The following is a 23,305-nucleotide window of genomic DNA, read 5'->3' as shown; positions in this document are numbered from 1 at the left end:
TTCAAAATGAGCCTATCACTTCATTTAAAAGGGAATTAGATAAACATTGGAAGGAGAAATGTATTAAAGGATATGGAACATAGCAGGGAATTGATGTTAGTAGGGATAGGCCTAGAGGGAGAGCTAATCATGACACAGGCAAGATAAGCTTGAAATTTCTTTAATTCTTTGCAAATAATTTTAACATGATTGGAAATAAAATTGGTAATTTTACAAATGGCTTTTAGTAGTAATGTAGTGTCACACAAGAATCAGGAAGAAATAATGTAGTTATATGGTATATAAATTCTGCACAAACAGAATATATGTATTTATATGGTATATAAATCTTCAGGATTTTTAAAAAAAATTTTTAAAAGTTTTATTTACAGCGTGGTAACAGGCCCTTCTGGCCCAACGAGTCCGCGCCACCCATTTTAAACCCATATTAACCTACACGTATGTCTTTGGAATGTGGGAGGAAACCGGAGAACCCGGAGGAAACCCACGCAGACACGGGAGAACGTACAAACTCCTTACAGACAGCGACAGGCATCGAACCCTGACCGCTGGCGCTGTAATAGCGTCGCACTAACCGCTACGCTACCGTGCCGATATCCTAAAACACTCATATTGTTTCTTTAAATTCTTATCAGATTCCTTTTTGAAAGTTCCTAATGAATCATAGAGTCATGCAATTATTATAGCACAGAAGGCAGCCATTCAGTGCATCAAGTTCATGCCAGCTCCCAGTGCAGCAATCAACTCAGACCTGTTCTTCTAGACAAAATGTTAAACCCATGGCCCTGCCACTGAATCATCCACTAATAGGAACAGCTTCTCTGTATCAAGCCCATCAAAACCAGTCATAAACTTGTGCACTAGTCATTGAATTCAGGTGTTGCTACCCCCTTACAAAAGCTTAACAGGTTAATAAAAAAGGAAGAATACTCATGGTTCTTTTCCCCGTCATCTTAATCCTATCTCCTCTGATATTGATTCCACTGCCACCAGAAATAGTTTCTCTTATTCAATCAAATCTGTACATGATTCTGGACAGGTCTGTCAAAATTCCACTTAATCTTTTCTGGTCTTAGGAGAACCACCTCAGCTCCTCCTGTATACATAAGTAAATTCCCTCATGCTGGGCACCTTTCAAATAAATATTTTCTGAACCCTCTCTCAGACCTTGAAATGTATCCAAAGTTGGCCATCCCAGCTGAGTCTAAACTAATGCTTTAAGAAAATACAGTATCACTTCCTTGTTTTTATCTCTATTAATAAGGATCCCATGTGCTCTATTAACAGCCTTCTCTACTTGTCTTGCCATCTCCAAAGATTTGTACACGGGCACCCCCAAGGTCTCTTTGTACCTCATTAAAATTCATTCTTTCTCTCAAATGAAGTTGTTATGAAAACAAATACACCAATTAATTTAACACAAGATCCCACAAACAGAAAGTAGATAACAGAAGAAGGATCCGTTAATTTATTTTCTTCTTGTGGTGTTTATTAAGGAAGTAATATTGGTCAGCACAACGGGAACATTTCCTGTTCTTTGAATATGAATGTGATAACAATTACATTCACTAAACAAGGCAGGCAGCCCCTTAATCCAAGTGATCATACAAAAATGGCACTTCCAAACATACACCCATCTGACTGTGAGCCAAAATCTTGGCCAAGGATCTTGTCACAGCTGCCCCTGTTCTGCCATCTTAACTTTGCTTGAACCGTACTCAAACTCGTCTGCACATGTTTCACTTTGGTAAAGTTCCATTGATGAAGAAAGAGCAGCTTTGAGAAAATTCCTGATTTATATGTTCAAGATTACAAAATCATAACATTTTACAATATAGAAATAAGGCATTTGAATCAATACACTTTTGCAGCAATTCTCTTGAAAGTTGAATTTCCTCCTTTTCATTCCTACACTGTTTAAAGTGTGCCTTTTAAAGATACTTTTAACAGCTGTTATTAATTCTTCTTCCATCACAATTTCCTTTGGAACAATGCATGTCATAACAATTCTTGCCATAAAAATTAATAATAATTTCTCCCTTGATTTTTTGTCAACGATATTGGGCCATAATTTACTGCTAAAATATAGGTGGGGATAATGGTGCTCATTGCTATTGATTTGATAATCCTAAAGCATCTTCTATCAAGAATATATACATAGTTAAACAAGTATGCATTATTCTGCCATTCCCTTCGATATCATATGACCAATTTAATAAACCTCTTCTAAAAATCCATATGTATATATCCACAGCACTTTTCTTAACCAAGTATTCTTACTTCTTCAAAGAACTACTGTATACTAAATTAGTCAGGCACAACCTACCATTTACAAATCCCTGCTAAATTAAGTAATTTCTTTCTGAGTGAGTACTGAATTTATCCTGTATTTGTGTCTTTATAATCTTACATGCTATTGATTTCAGGCTGACTGGTCTAAGGTCACCGGATATATCCATTTCGAACCACTTAAAGTTATTACACTGGTTAACTCCACCTCCTCACCCCCATCCTCTAGGATAATGTCCAACCTAAGGACATGATGTGAGGCATGAAAACAGAACTTTCTGGGAAAGCAGCAGAAAATTGTAAATGAAAGGAATATCCACGGATGCTGATGACACATTCATCATTTATTTTCTCCAGATCATCTCTATATTTCCTGAACCACTTATGCTTCATTACCAAGGATGCCAGCTGCTTTCATTACCAGTACCTGCTCTTCTTACATAAGTCAAGGTAGTGAATGCTAAGAGAACCTTTAACCAGCAGGGACTCTGCAGTTGAGTCTTATTCTACTATCAACCAAAGACCATTCAATACAGTTTAAAGAATGAATTGTGCAAACCCCTTTTGATCATTCCTCCCTTGTTGAAAATCAATATCAAGGCCAATTGTTGTGCTCCCTGCAACTGCCCTGCTGGATGGGATCAACTAATTTGACACTGCCCGTAGCTTGAAATTTCCAACATCTGAACAGGGCAGCTTTACACTTACTAGTGGATTTACTGACAGAAGTAGACACTAATTACTTGCTGGAAATTGGCCCCAGTGTTCCTCAGGAAAAAAAAAACAAAACTATATCTGAATATTCAATCATTGCATTCTATCTTTCTGGGTTATTTGTGTTGACTTTGATATTAAATGAGTCTAATACTACCCACATATAGCTGTGTCTGCTGTGAAATTCCAGCTTGCTAAAGTTATAATTAAATGCATGAATATGGGAAAGAATAATAATTACTGTGATAGCTCATTACAGCTCCCCGATGATTTGCCTCTGTCAGAAGTGCACTGTCCTCTGACACCCCAGAAACAGAGCAGCCTCACTGACTTGGGCCTTGATTGGTGGGATGAAATATTGCTGGTGAAAATCAAAAGGTCTCAGTGTCAAAATAATTCATGATATGCATATCTTCCATTCCAATGAAATGGCTGATATCTGGATTAGCAAGATAATAAAACTGATCAGGCTACAGTTAAACAATTTAAACTCGAGAGCTGTTCATTTTGCAGGTGTCAGATTCTGGATCAAGAGGTCAGAAAAAATGAAAAGCTCTGCATTAACCTTCTGATGGTTTGATCTGGAATATTCTTCACAATTTGCCAAAACTTTTCGTCTGTGTGATGCTGTCTAATACTGCTTCAATGAAATACGATATGACATCCAAATTTTTAAAAATGACAGGTTATTAGCAGCACAGAGTAGACTGTACATATATTAAACACTATATTTCTCTTCTGTAATTTGAACTGATAGCAATGCTATAATTGAGTGCAGGGAAGGTAAAATTCTTTGTTAAAGGACAGAGGGATGAAGAAAATATTCATTTATGTAGGATTATCAGATCTTACCCAAAGTTTTACCAACAGAGAGAACATCTGTAATAAAATGGAAATGTGGAACAGATTCAAAGCCTTTAATGCTCTGATAGCTTAAAATAAAATATAAAAAAATGGAAATAATGATTGTCAACAGGGATGTACAAATGGGCCATAGTTAATGCAATATTTGCTGGATGTCTGTGAAAGGCAGTTTACCTTCTATCCACACTAACCCAATCTCTCTCCATTTTCATAGCCACGACAGATGGTCCCTTGATGAATCCTCAGTAATACTGTCATGTAAGGCAGCTAAGGCTGGAAATCATCTCTCAAAAACATTTCATCTGACAGAATATTACACACAGATAAATGTTATTAACACTGGGAACAAAGAAAATATCAAATTCCTTTAGTGAATGGGTTTTCATTTACCTGGGTGGCCTTTGCATGCAGCTCAATATTCTTATAGAAGATTTTTAATTTTATCATCATATTTCCAAGCTTGTAATATTGTTAACCTAATATCTTATTTGTTTGTCTTTAAAGCATGTACTTATAAATGTTCTGTTATGATCATTTTTGAGGACTTTTTACAATTCCATGGTTTCTCCTTTCCTCATTAGGTTCTCATAATTGTGGATCAGGTGAAGTTTGCTTCACCTCATTTCAAGGTCATGCACCACTAGGACCATTTTACTGACTGAGAGGGCACATAATTTCACAGACGTGTACTCCTCATTAATCCACTCTGAGAGGGTTCTCTGAAAGTTCCAGATCACAGATTTGTTTTTGTCTTGTTTTTAAACTCATCGCTTTGACAGAATGTAAATTAACCTCTTAACTTCCATCTACATTGTGTTGAATATGCATTGTGAATACTGCTGTCAAAGATGTACCACAGTGTACAGCCCATCACCTTATAATCAGCAATAATTTTTTTAAAAATCACAGTAATGCCAAGTCAATAATTTCCTGAAAACCATGAAGCACATTTTATGGAGAACTTGGGGGAGGGGGTCATAATTTGTTTCTCATCTTTCTAGGCTAAATGTACTGTCTATTTAGCTCTTCTGATGTATAGCAATATTTGTGAGAATAAACCATAGAAAATGGTAGCTTGCATACCACAACCGAAAAAAATTGAAATTAGCATTTTTAACACCTAAAAGTTTACATTTTTTGTTGCTTAAAAGAATGATGAAAAGGAATTGAATATTCAAAAGGTCATGCTAAACAAAATCAAAGAGCAAAGACAACAATGGCTTCTTGAAATTATATAGCATCTTTATAGCTTTTTTAAAATTCCCAATGCATGTACAAGTTGGCATAAGGAGAATAGATGCCTATTCTGAAAAGGTGAGATTAGAAGGGTGGCCATAAGCTTGGTGAAATGATCTTGGAGGAGGAGAGACTTGAGGATTCTTTGAGATTTGGGAAGGGAGAGTAGGATGGTGAAGTGCGAGCAGATAAAGGCTGTATCACTGCTACAGTGCAAAGGGTTAGCAGCAATACACAATGACTGGAGTCAAAGAAATGGATGATTAATTGATGAAGTTTGCAGGAACAGTCCAATGTAATAGATGCATTTCAAGGCAGGAATGAAATTTCTTATAGAAATGTAATACTTTTAGAAACAGGAACAGGAGTAGGCCAAAAGGCCATTGCGCCTTCTATCATTAAAAATTATGGCTGACCATTTGCACATCTGGGAATTTTCTCGGCGAGCTGACCCTGAGACCATTCAGGCCACACAAAGCCTTACTATCGGGTGGGGGCGCCCAATGGAAGCTGTGGTCTGAAGGAGTCCGCGGTGAACCCGCGCACAGACCCGAGATGGAGAGCACACGCACCAGGTGGAGCCTGCGAGCTCCTCGGACCTGACCTGGACTCCCCCAGAACTTACTGAGGCGCTGGTGAATTCCAGAACATGGTTCTCCTCGTCTCCGCCGGCCTCTCATTGGCACCGAGTGGCGGTGCTGATAATGATAACTGGTGAGAAACGTTAGGGGAGGCGATAGAGTGGTTATGCAGGTTAAGAAAAAAACTTTATTGTTTATGTTTATTAGTTCATGCCTTTTCCTTATAAACTTCAGTAATGCTTAAAAGTGTTGTGTTTGTTCTATAATTATACTTAAAATATAATAAATATGTTACTTTTAAATATAAGTCATATTTTAAGCACAATTGAAAGTACTTTAATACTTTCAATTATGTTTAAATATAAGACTGATTGTCTTGTCTTACATTTGTTATGGAACATGTGTTGACTTCAGTGGAATCAAATGAGGAGCGCCTAGAGCAAGCTGATAATATTTTCAGACTAGGAATCAGTTCTAAAATTTCCCCATTGTCTTTTGGTTGTAGTTTTCCCAATGTAGAGGGTTTATCCTGAAACACTACAAAGGTCAGCATCACTTCTGGAGGTGGTGTGGTGCGATATTGCAACTAAGGCTCCAATAAAGCAGCACCCGCAATGCTTTCAATGTGCTCTATTTGGGATGGGAGCTCTCTGCATTCGCCAGATTTGCCTTGTACTGCTGCTGGTGTTGTACAATAGTTGGGGATGAAGAGTCTCAGGATCAGCTAAATGTAATAGCTCCCAGGTATGAAAGCCCTGACTTTGGGTGCACTCTTATGGTTCTCAGGAGTTATCAGGGTGTAGGTGAGGGGGGAGGCTCAGTGGGTGGTGAGGGCTTAGCCCAAAGCTTACCCCAAAGCCCACAGAGTACAGGTAATTTCCATTCCTAGAGACTCCAGGTGAAACCTGGATTGTTCTCAGATATGTTCTACTCAGCTTCTTTTTCCAATTTGATTACTATGTTTCTTAATTCCCTTTATATCAAAAGCAACTAGCAATGTTGATCTTGACATGTAAGAAATTTGCTGCCAATGTTAGAAATTTGAAATCAAAACACAAAGTGCTGCAAGTCCAATAACATCTGTGGGGAGAGAAACACTATTAAGATTCCAGGCCAACAATCTAAACTTTTACTTTCCCCACAAATGTTGCCTGACTGCTGGGTATTTCTAGCATTTTCTGTTTTGATCGCAACCCTTTACAATACAAAATTCCAGAGGCAGCTGAATGAAGAAATTTCCCTTCATTTTAGTCATCAGTGTTTGACCCTTTACAGTGCCTTCCAGTTCTTGACTTCCCAGCCACAGAAAGAGCCTCTCTGCATATACTCTGGGAGACTCTGTCAGAATCTTATGGACTACATTTTCCTGCTCTTAGTCCACTGCCCAGCATTGTCCCCTGCAGTTTCTCCTAATCTGAGCTCGATGGGAATAGCTGGGTGTCAGGTGGTGAACAGGCCTAAGCCTATGTACTCTTGAGACCCTGCTCCTAGAATGTCTCTGACAGCCTTTGATGGAATGTAAAGTTACACACAAAAAAAAGGAGCAGGAGTAGGCTACTAGGCCTCTCAAGCCTGCCCTGCCACTCAATATGATCATGACTAATCTACGCTAGCCTCTACTCCTTTTCTGTATCAATTTCCCCAATACTTCAATCTTTCAAGTATTTATCTATCTCCACCTCAAATATATCTAAAGATCTGGCCTCCACCACCCTTGGGGGCAGAGAATTCTAGAGGTCCATTGCCCTCTGAGAGAATAAATTTCTGAGTACCTCAGTTTTAAATGACTGGCCCCATATTTTGTAGCTATGTCCCCTTGTTTGTGACTTTCCCACTAATGAAAACATCTCAACATCTAAACTGCCAAGCCCCTTCAGGATCTTGTATGATTGAATAACTTTATACCCTCATTCTCCTAAACACCAAGGAATGCTGACCTTGGACAGGACAACCCTCTCCTCCCTGGAATTAGCCTGGTGAATCTCCTTTGGACTGCCTCCAATGGTATTATATCTTTCTTTAGGTAAAGGGACCAAAACTGGGCACAGTATTGCAAGTTTGGCTTCACCAATACCCAGTACATCTGTAACAGAACCTCCCTATTCTTTAACTCTAACCCCTTAGCAATAAAGGCCATCATGCTGTCTGCCTTTTTAACTAGTTTTTGGGCCACCTGCTAATTTTTTTTATATAATTCACGCACTTGAACACCTAGATCCCTCTGAACTTCATTCAGTTGCAGTCTCTCTCCATTTAGATAATTATCCACCTTTGGATTCCTCTTACTGAAGTGCATGACCTCACACTTCCCCACATTAAAATCCATTTGCTAGATTTTTGCCCATTCACTCATTTGATCTACATCCCATTGCAGAATTATAATGTCCTCATCACAAAGTCCTTCCACCTATTAGGCAAAGTTTTGCTTCTTATCAAAGCTGTGAAACAATTTAACAGTTTTTAATTTTGACATGAGGAGACTTTTAAAATATATTTTAAAATGAAAATATTAAAATGCTTAAGTTATTACAAAACATATTAAAACATTTACTGTCATTAAGAAACTAAAGGGAAACAATTAAAAATAATACTTTACTGTCCCTAACCAGGGCCTAGAATTCCATTTAAAATGAATGGGGTTTCCAATACTGTTCCAGATTTGAGCTCCAACATAATCCTAGAAAACTTTTTGACTGCCTGGCTACATTGCTGGATTTATTTTGTATTTCTCTTCCTCCTTTGTAACATTCATAAGTGTCTTCTGTCAATCACAAAATTGCAGCAGACGATAACATTTTGGACAACCTGACCATACTGTACTTCAGCACATTATGAGATTTAACAAACCATCTGAAGTGTGCCGTCAGAATACTGATTGCTATCACACTCCTGCTGATGCCGTTAACCACACTGTATTGAGACTTGGGCAAGTGTCCTCAAGACCAAGTGTGGAGTTATCAGCTGCAGCCTCAATTGGATATCCAGACACCTGCCATTCTCAATGGACAGTGACAATATGATGGACTGTTTTAAAATGATTGAGTCATGGGAGCTCTTTGGATAGCATGCATTTTTCAGCATAATGAGGCACTTTGATCAATCAATTGCTACACACTGATGAAATGAAACTTTTAAACTTGAGAAAAAAATGTTATTGTTCTCAATAAGGGCTCATTTGTGAGTACAATTGGTTGCATGTTGCACTTGGGGAAACACAGCCACTTCATAAAAGTCATTTGCCTCCTTACATTAATGCACAAGGCCTGTGGAAATGACCGCACAACTCAGGTGAACAGCTCAACAGCTCCTTGCTGGATGCATCAGAGATGGCTGATTATCTGATTTCTGAAATGTCCCCTGATGCTGCCTAAAGGCAGCCATTGGCATTGCAGTTGAGTGCTGCTTTGACTTTAATTGACAATGACAGTGCAATGCCTCTGGCAGAGATGGGCATCAGATCCCTGGAAAGCAGGTGGCATAACTCCATTCCTGCCTCACAAGGGAAGCACAGGTTTTTCAAGCATAGCTGATTGGTGTGGTGAAGATGCAACAAAAGCAAGGGGACCCATAGTGTATGCCACATTGCGGCCTATGATGCTTGATCAAGCTGTTCTTCCTACACAGAAGTTAAGGGACATTTCTGCAGGAAACACCACAACTAGCTGATCTGAAGGAATTGAGGTAAAAATAAAAGACCGCAGAAACAGGACTGCTCAGTCTTTCAGCAAAGGAAAGTTTTTCAAGAGGAAGCTACAACCTTTAAATCCCTTCAACTTGTTACAACTGTCTAGCAGTTCTATTACTTCCTTTATAAATGGGACACAATTTGAGAGAAGGAACCACAGGCGTCAAGAGAATAGATTTGATGTAGAATGTTTGTAGATGTTTTGAAATATGATTTATGCATACTTCCTATAATTTCCCCCATGACTTCCTCTTCGATTCACTAAATCAATTTGAAAATGAGGAAGAAGATGTGGTTTTAAATGAAACATAGTTTGATGAGACTATGACACCCTTTGCATAAATTTTTCAGCAGTGAACTGTTGCATCTTAACAATCAAAGGCATTGACAACCATTAGCATTCATTCAAATTATCCTAACTAAATTCGTCTTGATTGACTGATGGGAATGCTCTGAGAGCTGGCACAGATTTGATAGACTGAATGACCACCTTCTATATCGTAAGAAGAATATGCCAAAAATATTATGGAACCTTTGCCAGAAGATGAAGTTGATGGTTGTTAACTGGGTGGACTTTCAGCTGAATAGGGTTCATGACCACTTTCTATTCCTGGCTGCTGATTTATTTTGATACCCATATAACGGATGTCAGATGGATAGATTTTAAATTAAAAGTGAGCTGAGTCATTTTGGAATAAAAGACAATTATTCAAATTTGGCTCATTTTGGATTAAAGTACTTAATTCTTGGAATAAAAACATAGAGTAAGAATGCACAAAATATTCGGTAGGTAGGCAGCATTTGTGTAGAGAGAAACAAAGTCAGGTTGATGTTCTTTCATCAGATCTAGGAACTGTTACGAAACAGACAAGTTGCAGCAAAGGGGGAGGGGTGAAGAGAATGAAGGAAATGTTCCTGATAGGGTGGAGATCAAAAGAAACTGCATGACACAAGTGATGGCTTAGAGAGAGTGTGGATGCTGTGTTAATTGCAACTGATCTGTCTGGAGGAGGTCGAAACAGAAGGAGAAGATTGAAAACTGAAGAGAGAGAGTAAAATGATGGGATTGAGATTTAAAAAAACACAACAAATGCTGGAAGTATGAAATAGAACAGAGAGCATTGGAAATGGTTAATAAGTCATCTGTGGAGAAAGAAAAACTGTGTTATTATGTGTTGTTATGTAATTATAATATAGAACTACAATTCCCAGTAGGCAATGCAAGGGGTCACATGGGGGAAACAGGAAGTGGCTGGAAAGAGCAGGGAAAAAGCAGCCGGCCTGTCTGTTGCAAGTCTGTTGCAGCCTGTTGTTGTTTGTCGTTTTTTAAATAAATGTTCTGATGTTAAACCCACGCCAAGTTTGTCTCGTGATGAAGAACAAACATAACGTGGTGTCAGAAGTTGGTGTGAGGTCTGAACAAGGAAAGTAAATGAATACTGTGTGCAGTTGAGAAAGAGACTCAGTGAGTACAGAAGAAAAGCTGTAAAAAGATGGAGAAAAAGCCAGCCGGCGTGGCGAAGGAGCACGTTGTTCCTGAAGTTCAGCAGTCACTGGATTTGCCAAGAGAGATTCAGGTAAGAGGCTGAGAGTTCCCATTATGGATAAGCTAAGTCCTCCCAAGCCTATGCAGTTTACTGGCAATCTAACCGATAATTGGAAATGCTTCAAATGGCGATTCAACATATATTTAGATGCTAGTGGAGTGAGAAGGAATGATGAAAAATTGAAAGCGTCTATTTTTCTGCACGTGATTGGCAAAGATGCTTTGGACATCTATAACAGCTTTCAAATTGATGAGACAGCTTTTGAGTTGGGCACCTTGATGGAAAAATTTGAGGAGTATTTTATCTCAAGTAAAAACATCATATTTGAGAGAGATAAATTCTTTTCCTGTGACCAGAAACAAGGTGTTAGCTTCGACCAATACTTAGCTGAGCTTCACACACTAAGTAAGTCTTGTGAATTTGGAGATTTGAGAAACTCACTAGTTAAAGACAGAATAGTTTGTGGAATTCCAGATAACGGACTCAGAGAAAGACTGTTGCATGAAAAAGATTTGACCCTGGAAAAGGCGGTGAATATGTGTAGGTCAGCAGAAACCACACAAGCACAAGCTAAGGAGCTGTACAGAGCAGACACAACAGTACATGCTGTGAAAAGAGAGAAGCAGCTCCCAAGGCATTTCTGAAAGCAACAGCAAATCAAAGAGGAAGGCTCAAACAACAAATACAGCAGATGTGGAGATAAACACATTCCAAAGACGTGCCCTGTTTATGGGAAATCCTGCAATAGCTGTGGGAAGAAGAATCACTTTGCAAGGTGCTATAAAGCTGGGGCTAACAAGAGAAAGATGCACACAGTTGATGAGAAAATGGAGGAATTCTTTGTGGATTCTGTACAGACTGTGGCTGCTGGTAAAACAGAATGGATTGTTCCAGTGACTGTGAATGAGACAGTAATTCCATTCAAGCTTGACACCAGAGCTCAGGTGAATCTGTTATCTATGGATGATCATAAGACTCTCACAGTAAAGAGTAAGATTTACCCTGTGAAGTCAAAAGTGACAGGCTACACTGGAGAGAAAGTTCCAATAAAAGGGGGCTGTATGGTGAGCTTTGAGCACAAAGGGCAGCACTTAAAATCACAGCTACTGATTGTAGAAAAGAGAGTACAGCCAATATTAGGTCTGAGTGCATGTGAAAAGCTCAACCTAGTGAAAAGAGTCTTCATAGTAGCTTCACATACCAAAGATGACCACACAACGCTCATGGAAGAGTATGCAGATGTCTTTGAGGGGCTCGAATGCTTACCTGGTGTACACAAAATTCACATAGATGAGGCAGTGGCTCCTGTTGTCCATGCATGCAAGAAAGTTCTGTTTCAACTTAGAGATAAACTTAAACAAGAACTAGCACGCATGGAATGAGTGAATGTCATACAGAAAACTGAAGAACCAACAGATTGGGTGAGTTCGCTGGTCATTGTGCAAAAGAAAAATGGAGCATTGCGGACATGTTTAGACCTAAGAGATCTCAATAAAGCCATCGAGAGAGCATTTTAAATTGCCAACACGGGAGGAGATCATGTCCCGGTTTTCAGGTGCCAAATGGTTTAGCAAGCTTGACGCATCATCTGGGTTTTGGCAGATGAAGCTTGATGAGGCAAGTTCAAGACTGTGTACTTTTAACACACCACAGGGAAGATATTGCTATCTTCGGCTGCCATATGGGATCCTGTCTGCACCAGAAGTCTACCATAAACCATCCACATGATTTTTGAGGGCATACCTGGTGTTGAGACCATGATGGATGACATCATCATCTGGGGGTCCACCAAGGAGGAACACGATACTCGACTGAGACAAGTGCTTGACGTGACAAGGAATGTCAATTTGAAATTAAATAAAGAGAAATGTGAGTTTGGTGTTAAGACACTGATCTTCATAGGAGATGTCATATCTGAAGAGGGAGTGAAGCCTGACCCAAGAAAGACGTCAGCCATTAAAAACATGGAGAGGCCTCAAAACAAAGAGGAGGTGAGATGTTTCTTAGGGATGGTGACTTATCTGGCTAAGTTCATTCCTCGACTGTCAACAGTGTTGGCACCACTTAGGTCACTCCTTGAGCAACAGAATGAATGGATTTGGTCTCATCAGCAGCGAACATATATTTTCCGGTGTGTAGATCATCTTCACATCATACTTCTGCAGCCTTATCAGCATGCGCTGTATCCTCATTGGACAGTCATTCAGTGGTTTGGACATAATTGAGACCAATGGTTTATGGTCTGTCTCCACTTCAATAGCTTGCCCATAGACGTACTGATGGAACCTTTCACATGCATCTTCTGGAGCATCTCCTTGCATTGTGACACTGGAACCACAAACCTGTTCCCTTTGAAGACCATGTCTTTCACTACTGACAGTTCAGCTCTGCGTGCCCAATAATCCCGAATACACATTGGACAGTCATCCTTTGCTGCTGGCCATCCTTTCCATATTGTATCCTTGAGTACTTTCATTGTTTCATCTGCCTCTGCTGCTTTCCTAATCTGCTCTGTTCTATCTGGAGATACTGGAAGAGAGTGTTTCCAGACATTGTAAAGGGTCCTAACTGAAGAGCCTGTGCTGAAGTTTTATGATCCGGAAAGGTGTATGAGGATATCAGCTGATGCGTCCCAGCATGGCCTTGGATCAGTACTACTGCAGCAGCATGATGGCAAATGGCAACCTGTGGCCTATGCATCAAGGGCTTTAACATGTGCGGAAGCCAGCTATGCACAAATAGAGAAAGAGCATGTGAAAGGTTCCATCAGTACCTCTATGGGCAGCTATTGAAGTGGAGACAGACCATAAACATTGGTCTCAATTATGTCCAAACCACTGAATGACTGTCCCATGAGGATATCTCCAGATAGAACAGAGCAGATTAGGAAAGCAACAGAGGCAGATGAAACAATGAAAGTACTCAAGGATACAATATGGAAAGGATGGCCAGCAGCAAAGGATGACTGTCCAATGTGTATTCGGGATTATTGGGCATGCAGAGCTGAACCGTCAGTAATGAAAGACATGGTCTTCAAAGGGAACAAGTTTGTGGTTCCAGTGTCACTACGTAAGGAGATGCTCCAGAAGATACACGAAGGGCATCTTGGGGAGGAAAAATGTAAACATAGAGCACGTGAAGTGATGTACTGGCCAAGAATGAACCAAGGCATCAGCCGGACCACTGCTTTATGTGAAATATGCCTTACCTACAGACCAAAGCAGCAAGCAGAACCACTTACGTCACACCCTGTACCAGACAGGCCGTATTTCAAAGTTGGAGTGGATTTGTTTGACTGTAATGGAAAGAGCCATATTGTTGTAACAGACTACTTTTCCGATTACCCAGAGGTTGCAACACTGCAATCAACATCCAGCAAAGCAGTTATCACGTTCCTGAAAGCTGTGTTTGTGAGGCATGGGGTTCTATGTGAAGTAGTATCAGACAATGGTCCACAATTTTCAAGCAGTGAATTTGAATCCTTTGCCAATGTTTGGGGGTTTTGACATATAACCTCAAGCCCACATCACTCAGAATCTAATGGCCTAGCAGAGAGTTCAGTTAAGGTGGTGAAGGGTCTCATGAAGAAAGTGCAAGATGGATGAGAGGATTTCCATAGAAGTCTAATGATTTATAGAAGTGCACCACTGCAGAACGGCTTTCACCAGCCCAAATGCTGATGGGTCGATGCATACGCACTAACCTTCCAATACATGAAAACCTGTTGACACCTGGAGGAGCACACAAGGTCAAATAGGCTAAAGAGGAAGGGAAAGAAAAACAGAAACGGAATCACAAGACAGCGTAAAGCCTACCAGTCTTGAAGCCTGGGGATCAAGTGCTTATCCGAGATCATGGTTCTGGCACGTGGTCCATACAAGGAGTTTTGTAAGAGGAAGTAGATCCACATTCATACCAGATCCAGACAGAGAGAGGGACACCTCTGAGGAGGAACCACGTGGATCTACTACCACAAGCTCCAATCCATGGCTGTGACCCGTCCCCTGTCAGTACACCAAAGGGGCCAGCATATGGAGAAAATGAACATGTGGACCAGTGTTCCCAGGAAAACACCAATGCAGCAAATGAAAGCAACACACCTGCGGAAACAAGTACCAGACCAAAAAGGACGATAAACCCACCTCAGAGACTGATTGAAAGCTGCTGAGTGGACAAGGGTTCTTTATTGTGTTTGTTTTTTTTCTTTAAAGGGGGAAGATGTGTTATTATGTGTTGTTATGTAGTTATAATAAAGAACTGCAGTTCCCAGTAGGCAATGCAAAGGGTCACATGGGGGAAACAGGAAGTGGCTGGAAAGAGCAGGGAAAAAGCAGCCGGCCTGTCTGTTGCAAGTCTGTTGCAGCCTGTTGTTGTTTTGTAGTTTTTTTAATAAATGTTCAGATGTTAAACCCACGCCAAGTTTGTCTCGTGATGAAGAACAAACATAACAAAAACAGTATCAGAGGTTGATGACCTTTTATCAGAATAGGACAGTTCTGATACAAGATGGACAGGCTGGTTATCGGAAGTTGTTGAATTCATTGTTACGTCCTCAGAATTGTAGTGTGCCAATTTGGAAGATGAGATGTTCTTCAAGTTTACATTAGCTTTCACTGGCATAGCACGAGAGAACAACGATAGCAAGATCAGAGTGGGAATGGGATTAGGATGGAAATTAAATTAACAGACAAATGGAAGGTCAGGATCAAATTTTCTTAATATTGATTAAGAAACTTAGTTAATCTGAACTGAAGTGGAAACTGTGGAAGAAATTCAGTTCAACAACAAATAGCATATTGAACCTCTGAGATGGTCATGAGTGTACAGGGCTTGACTTGTAGCATACAGGGATAGAGAGAAAGGGAAGGTTATCATAATGTCAGCTGTCATATTAAGGTCACTGTAATCTCTCACAGAAGAAGGAATTCTAATCTCCTGCCATTTATTAAATCTCTAGTCAGGACTTCTGCACAATTGGCAGTAATTGAAGTTCTGGTCCATTGAAAAGGTAAGAAGGTAGGGAACAAACATGACCTAGACGTTTGCTGGCTTCCTATGAGTGCGTGCAGCCGAGCCATTGATTGCACTTATGTGCTTGTCAGGATTACCGAAGAAATCTAGACCTTTAAATGAACAGGGAAGGTTTCCACATGCTCATTGACTTCAGGAAGGGGAGTGGTTCACATGCTCCTGTTTACATCAATGGTGCTAGGTCGAGAGGGTTGAGAGCTTCAAGTTCCTTGGAATGAACATCACCAATAGCATTTCCTGGTCCAATCACATTGATGCCAAGGCAAAGAAAGCTCACTGCGTCTCTACTTGCTCAGGAGACTAAAGAAATTTGGCATGTCCCCTTTGACACACACCAATTTTTATCGATGCACCATAGAAAGCATCCTGTCCGGATGCATCACAGTTTGGTATGGCAACTGCTCTGCATGTGACCACAAGAAACTTCAGAGAGTTGTGGACACAGCTCAGTCCATCATGAAAACCAGCCTCCCCTCCACGGACTCTGTCTACACTTCTCACTGTCTCGGTAAAGCAGCCAACATAATCAAAGACACCACCCACTTGGACATTCTCTCTTCTCTCCCCTTCCATCAGGCAGAAGATACAAAAGCCTGAAAGCACATACCACCAGGCTCAAGGACAGCTTCTATCCTGCTGTTATAAGACTATTGAACTGTTCCCTAGTACGTTAAGGTGGACTCTTGCCATCACAATCTACCTTGTTATGACCTTGCACCTTATTGTCTACCTGCACTGCACTTTCTCTGTAACTTTAACGTTTTATTCTGTAGTCTGTTATTGTTTTACCTTGTACTACTTCAATGGCCTGTTGTATTAATTTGATCTGTATGAGTGGTATGCAAGACAAGTTTTTCACTGTACATATGACAATAATAAACCAACTTAATTGTGAGAAAAATGTCCTCAGAGTGGATGACATGTTTCTGGGAAACACACAGAACTCCCTCATCTTGAGGGAATCCACACCGCCAAACACTTCCAGCAGCTGGCACTGCTGAGAGGATTTCTAGCAGCAAAAGCTACCCTGTAACTCTGTGGCTCCTCATACTGGGGTGTTTTCCAACCACAGCAGCTGAGTGAAGATACAAGTACCAGGGTAATAGTGGGAAGTACTATTGGTCAATTCAGGATGTAATTTTCTTGTCTGCATCAGTCCAGGGTGCCCTGCTCTGCACATGAAGCAAGAGCAAAGACTTTATCATAATTCATTGCATCCTTAAAACCTAGCAAACCGAAGACGACAACCAATGTCAGAGGAGACCTGGAACCTGTAAACCACGAGGCAAAACCTACAGAGGAACAGGAGTGAGGACACAGAGCAGGAATAAGGACGAGGAGCAGGAGCAAGATTAGCACATGGTTGAAGAGCAGAAGGACACTGATCAGGAAGAAGAGGGGCAGAAGGAGAAGGCTGCAACTGGAAGATGTCTTTGTTCAGCATCCCCAATCTTATCTCCCAGCAAAAAGGGAAACAAGCATTGGCTGCACTGGATGTAAGGGACTCCTTATTACAGAGGGGATTTTTATAAAGAGGCAACAAAATAAAATTTCCCCATTGCAAGTATAACAATAATCAGCTGGGAAAGCCCAGGTGATGCAACAAATCCCTCATATCCTGCTCTGCAAATCCGCCTGCACTGAATATAACACGTACATGAGTGAATCCCTGCTCCAATTACTTTAATGGCTTACTAAAGCATCTCTGTGTTTCCTGATGAGATGCACTGCACTTAAAGAACTCAGACTTTGGCATAAAATATATTTTCCGTGAGCTGTAAACATAACAAATATCACTGTGACATAGCTCGAGGTCCGAAAATTTCTGTTGGCATTGTTCCATTGTGCAGAGGAGACCATTTTAGCCACCTCGTGGCAGAATCTTCTCATGGTTAGGTGGCACTCCTGAGTCCCCACTATGCAGAACCTTTTTACTAGCATGCATTGTGTTGACCAGAACTTGCATATCCATTGGAGTGTTTGAAGGAACTCTCTCCTCCTGTAGCCTTTTTCTCTCCCACAGCAGCTATTTTGTGTGTTGCTTTATGGCTGCCACAGGGAGTGTAGTTTTGGGGGCTGATGCCCTTCTCTGATTACAATGCAGCAAAGTGTCAGCAGCTGCATGAGTTAGGGTGAGGCCCAAATGGGAATGGTGCAAACCCTGTTTTAGTTCTTTTTTTCTGGTCTAAATCTCCCTAGCACTATTCAAATTGGATTGTAGCCAATGTTGTAATTTTTTTTCATGTGGGAGCTGAATGGGCGATAGTGCTAAATGCAGCTGGGTTTTAACTCTCCAAAAATTGGATGAAATTCAAGTTCTAGGTTACACAAATTCTACTGGTATTGGAAACATATAAATTGTTGATCTGACAACGTATACTGGGAAAAATGAAAAAACATTTGAATGTGTTTTTTGTCATTTAATTAAAGCTGGCAATCAACATGAAGCTGTTGTCAAAAGGCTGATAATACACTGAGATATGCTACCAAGACATTGAAATGTAGCTCCAATTCATTTCGTGCACACATTGATGAAAATAATTTTGGATATAGCACAGGTTTGTATGTCTAATTTCGCAAAGATTTTGTGCATTGATTCTGGAATTTAGCGCTTTAAATAATCAGTTCTCAGAACTGATTTTCATTGCACTGGAAGAAAAAGACACTTTTTAAACATTTGTAGAAAATGAAGTATAAGTGGTTAATTTTACTAAATTTGCACATGGTGCATTAAAGGATACTAGTATAGAATTAACAAGCTACATGAAAGTCTTCATATTAAAAAAAGATTTATTTCACCACAGTATGATGGATTTGTGGAATAAACTCTCATCTAAAGCAGTTGATGCCATATTGATTAACACTGTTAAAATAAGTAACTGGTTATGTGCAGATTAAGGATAGTGAGAATGAATTCAAATAGAGATGGTTAAAGACAGCTTCCAAAATCAATTCTTCCTACACATGCAAATATCAGTAAAGAAGTTAGGATTCAGGGCGACAAAGCCCCTGGCTTTCTGACATAGATTGCTATTGCTAAGTCAACTCCATTCTGCATTGTGGAGGCATATTTCTGGCCTTCAAGCAATGTACCATGCAAGAGAAGTGGTTAAGATAAATTGGGCACACTGTTCCTTAGCCACTGTATCATTAAGTACAGCAATGAACATGCTAGTAATCTGTGAACATTGAGATGTACAAGATTCTGAGGTGGATTGACATCATTGATGGTGAGAGGCTATTTCCTTGGGCAATAGAATCTAAGGCTGCGTGGCTTGCTTTTGATTCCACTTAGATAACAAAGGTTGCCTTCTACCACACACCTCACATCAATTCCTTCCTTTCCAAACTACCCTTTGTTAACTGGAGTATATCCCTGTCTATTATCTCCACCTGCCAAAACCAATTAAAGACATGATCAGCTGACCTGCTGATACAGAAATTTGTGAATGTGCAAATGTGGAGACTCTTGCAAGAATTTTTTTTTTCCTTGCTCATTTGTTAAAATCCACAGGAATTGTGTGCGTTCCTTCCTGTTTGTAAATCTAAAATTATGACCTTTTGCAAAAGCAAGCTAAATCAGAACTAAGCAAACAAAAATTCAGATTTGTCCTTGTTATTTAATTGTATTGGGTGCCTGAAGGTTTGTGTGGACTCGGTGGGTCTAAGGGCCTGTTTCTGTGCGGGGGGGGGGGAACAAAAGCTTATCCAACTTTAGTTAGCCAGGCTCAGTTGCATTCAGTTTACTCAATAACAGAGTTAGATTTTTGCCCAGCCAATTCCACTGTAAGAAAACCTGGAGCAAAAAAAGGCCACTGGGCTCCTGGCATATCCTCCATTCAGAATGGTTGGTTCCCAGTTGGAAAAGTTAACCTATGGTATAGCTTGTGTAGACTGGGCCTTTATCTTCTGGAGTTTAGAAGAGTGAGAGCTGATATAATGGAAATGTTTAAAATTCTTAAAAGGCCAAGTAGCTGTTTCCCCCCAGCTGCAGGGAAGAAATTCAGGGCATAGTGTCAGTCTAACAAAGTCCAACACTTGAGAATGAACTGGGGAGGAATTTCTTCACCTGGATGATTTTACATCTTTAGATTCTCAATCAAAACAGAGGTTAATAGATTATTGGATACAAGCAAATCTGGGAACAGGGGGATTGGATTGGAGTGGGGCTGATTTATCAGATCAGTCATCTCCAAAAGGAGAATCCAGAGATCAAGTTCGCGAATTCTTACTTTCTTAATCTATGTCTTCTAAATCAATGTCTTTTAAAAATTCTAAAGTATTCTTACTTTCTTAATCTATCTCTTAAACTTTTTTACTCTTGTTATCCTACCCTCTTCTGTAACTAACTGTTGATTCTCTAAAGGATAATAAGTTTCATTAGTTTGAAAAAAGAACTGGTTCTCAATGGGCTCAAAAACCTTCCTTAAAAGAAATAACCTCAAAGACTACCCACCCCGCCTCCCCTCTTTTGTCCATCTATCACTGCTCTGCTTTTCCCTCCTATACGTTGGGCTTCCCCTTTTCCTATCTTCAGTCCTGAAGAAGGGTCCTGACCCGAAATGTTGACCGCCTACTTTTCTCCACAGATGCTGCCTGGCCTGCTGAGTTCCTCCAGCATCATTATGTTTTTCATTTAGATTCCAGCATCTGCAGTCCTTTTTTTCTCAAACCTCAAAGACCGACGTGAATTTTTCAATTAAATTGAACAATCCAAAAGGCTGCAATTTGAAATAAACCAGAAATTGTTTTAAGGATAAATAGAGTTCAGGGATTAAACAAAAACAATATAGAGAAAAAATGGAGCTACAAGACAACACTGCTTAAGTCTCAGAGAAAAGCTTCATCCTTTAACATGATTTCATGGGCCCAGAATACATGGATTAAAAACATTTTTAATTCATGTTTACTTTGCTATTAATAACTAATTTTTGGACAACTATGCAATACCGATACATTTACATGAACATACGAATTAGGAACAGGAGTAGGCCGCTTGTCTGCTTGTGCCTGCTCGGCTGTTTAATAAGAACATTGCTGAAATCTTTATAATTTCAGCTTTGCATCCCTGACTAACCATGACAACTTCTCACCCACTGCTTACCAAGCAACTTTTACCTCTGCCTTAAAAATATTCAAGTACTCTGCTTCCACTAGGCTTTGAGAAGTTCCAAAGGCTCACATCCCTCTCAGAAAAAAGTATATTGCCTCATCTTTGGGAGACTCCTTATTTGTAAACTACGACATCTAGTTCCAGATTCTCTCACAAGCAGAAACACCAAGGATCCTCAGGAGGATCTTGAAAAAGGGAGGAGAGAGATGAAAAGAGGAGATCTTATTCAAGAGTGCTGTCCACTGCTACATTTTATTACTGGCTATATTTTATCATATGGGACACTTGTGCATAAACTTGAAACTCACATAAAACTACCCGGTTGGCCTCTACTGTTTATCATTCTGTTTGTTTTGAACAGTAAGCTCGTTTTGCACAGTTAAAGGGTTTTGGAGATGGTGTAGAAGAAATTTACTAAAACTGCACCAGGATCAAGAAATTTCAGTTATGGAAAGAGAATGGAAGCTTCAGGAAGGGAAATAGGATCTTTCTCATGCAGCAAGTTAGCAATATCTGAAAGAGAAGTGTAAGTAAAGAGTTTTTTTCAAAGAGCCAGCACAAATGAATGGGATGAGTGACCTCCTATATAATTCTATTTGCTAAAGTATTGGTTGGGAGACATTGTTTATTTGAGAATATAATAGAATAACTGGTAAGACATGAACGTGCTTGAAACAGATTGTAACAAGTCCTAAATAGCTTTTCTAAGACACTATATGGTCTCATGAGAAAATAAAAATTGATTTTTCCATCCTTGTCACGTAGTTACGATCACGTATTATTGCTAAATGATGCTGTGCTATATTGGTCATATATCATGAGACATGAGTGCCTTAGTTCAATACATTACAAACCAAATTGATGGAAGATTTTATATCACAGATAACATAAGGTTGCTTCAGTGTTAAATTGCAGTGAAAGTATAACCTATTGAAAAATATCAGTGGTTCATAATGAAACATGCAATACCTTGAAATGCAGCACTAAAAAGGCAGAAATATCACTGAAATTCAATGAGGTAGCACAGTAACATAGATTTACAGGTCTTGTGCAGCTTACGAACGCCTGCTTTATGTACAGCCCGTACATACAAATGAACATTTGAGAGACCGGTGGGATGGATTTCCTGGCTACTGCGGGGCTGCATGCATCTTTTGCCCTGTGGAAATGCAGTTCGCAGCCGCATTTCTGGTTTGTGAAGTGTCGGGTTATGAACAGTTCACAGGAATAAAACCCTGCCATAACCTAGGGAGGACCAATGTGGTATTACAATATGAAAAGGGTTAGATCATTAGCTTACATTCTGTCCAATAATTGATACACAATTGCTTTGTTATATACTTGATATTCACCCAATAACCACTTTTGTTTGTGGCTTGGGAATATCTACCCCAGTTTCATCCTCAATGTGTCTTATAAAGGATGGGGCAAAACTTTTGATCCTTATAAGTCAAGGTAAAAAATCCTAGAAATGGCTGAAGCATGATGCAACTTGTTCCTTACAATGAAGGAGGACCAGCAGAACCCGACTGGATTTTCAAGATCAAGAAATGTGATAGCTAGGAAAAAATGGTGCATGAAATTTGATTTTGTAAGCATTTTCAGTAGTTCAGTTGGTTCATCAACCAACTGTGACAGCAACATGTTTACATTTTTCTATTATAAAACATTAACCTGTTTAGATAAGTTTTTTCCCATTGCAAATTTTTGCATCAGCAGGTTGTGTTGTGAATATGTAAAAATGTAAAAATGTTGTTACAGGTGGGAAGACTTTGGACAAAAAGATTTATTTTTTATATAATATGTTGTCTTCTATATCATTTCTTAGGAGAGGGACACTAACGTAACACAGACCGTTGACTAAACACTGGACTGTCTGATCTGCTTTGTTTAGTTACAGACTGCATTTACTAATGAGCTATGGAAAAATCCATGTCAATGACATCTTAAAGGAAATCTTCTTGCAGGCTTGACCCACCTGCTTGATTTAGTTGTGACTGGATTCACTCTCAGCGTTCTAACCTGTGGCTTGAATGATGTGGAATTACTAGCACAACCAGTCTTGGTCTGAAATTTCTGGCCCTCCAGCTGGAAATTGGGGTATTACCATCTCAAACTCCTTGAATTTATAGGGTGTATATTTCTAATTGGCAACCATTTTTATTCCAGATTACTGTAGGAATAGCATTCAGAAAAGTATTCTAACAAAGGAATTACATGCCATCAGTAAGAGTATTCAAGAATA

Source organism: Pristis pectinata, chromosome 9, assembly GCF_009764475.1.
Source record: "Pristis pectinata isolate sPriPec2 chromosome 9, sPriPec2.1.pri, whole genome shotgun sequence".
In the NCBI taxonomy this organism is placed as follows: Eukaryota; Metazoa; Chordata; class Chondrichthyes; order Rhinopristiformes; family Pristidae; genus Pristis; species Pristis pectinata.
Note: the sequence above shows the minus strand (reverse complement) of the source record.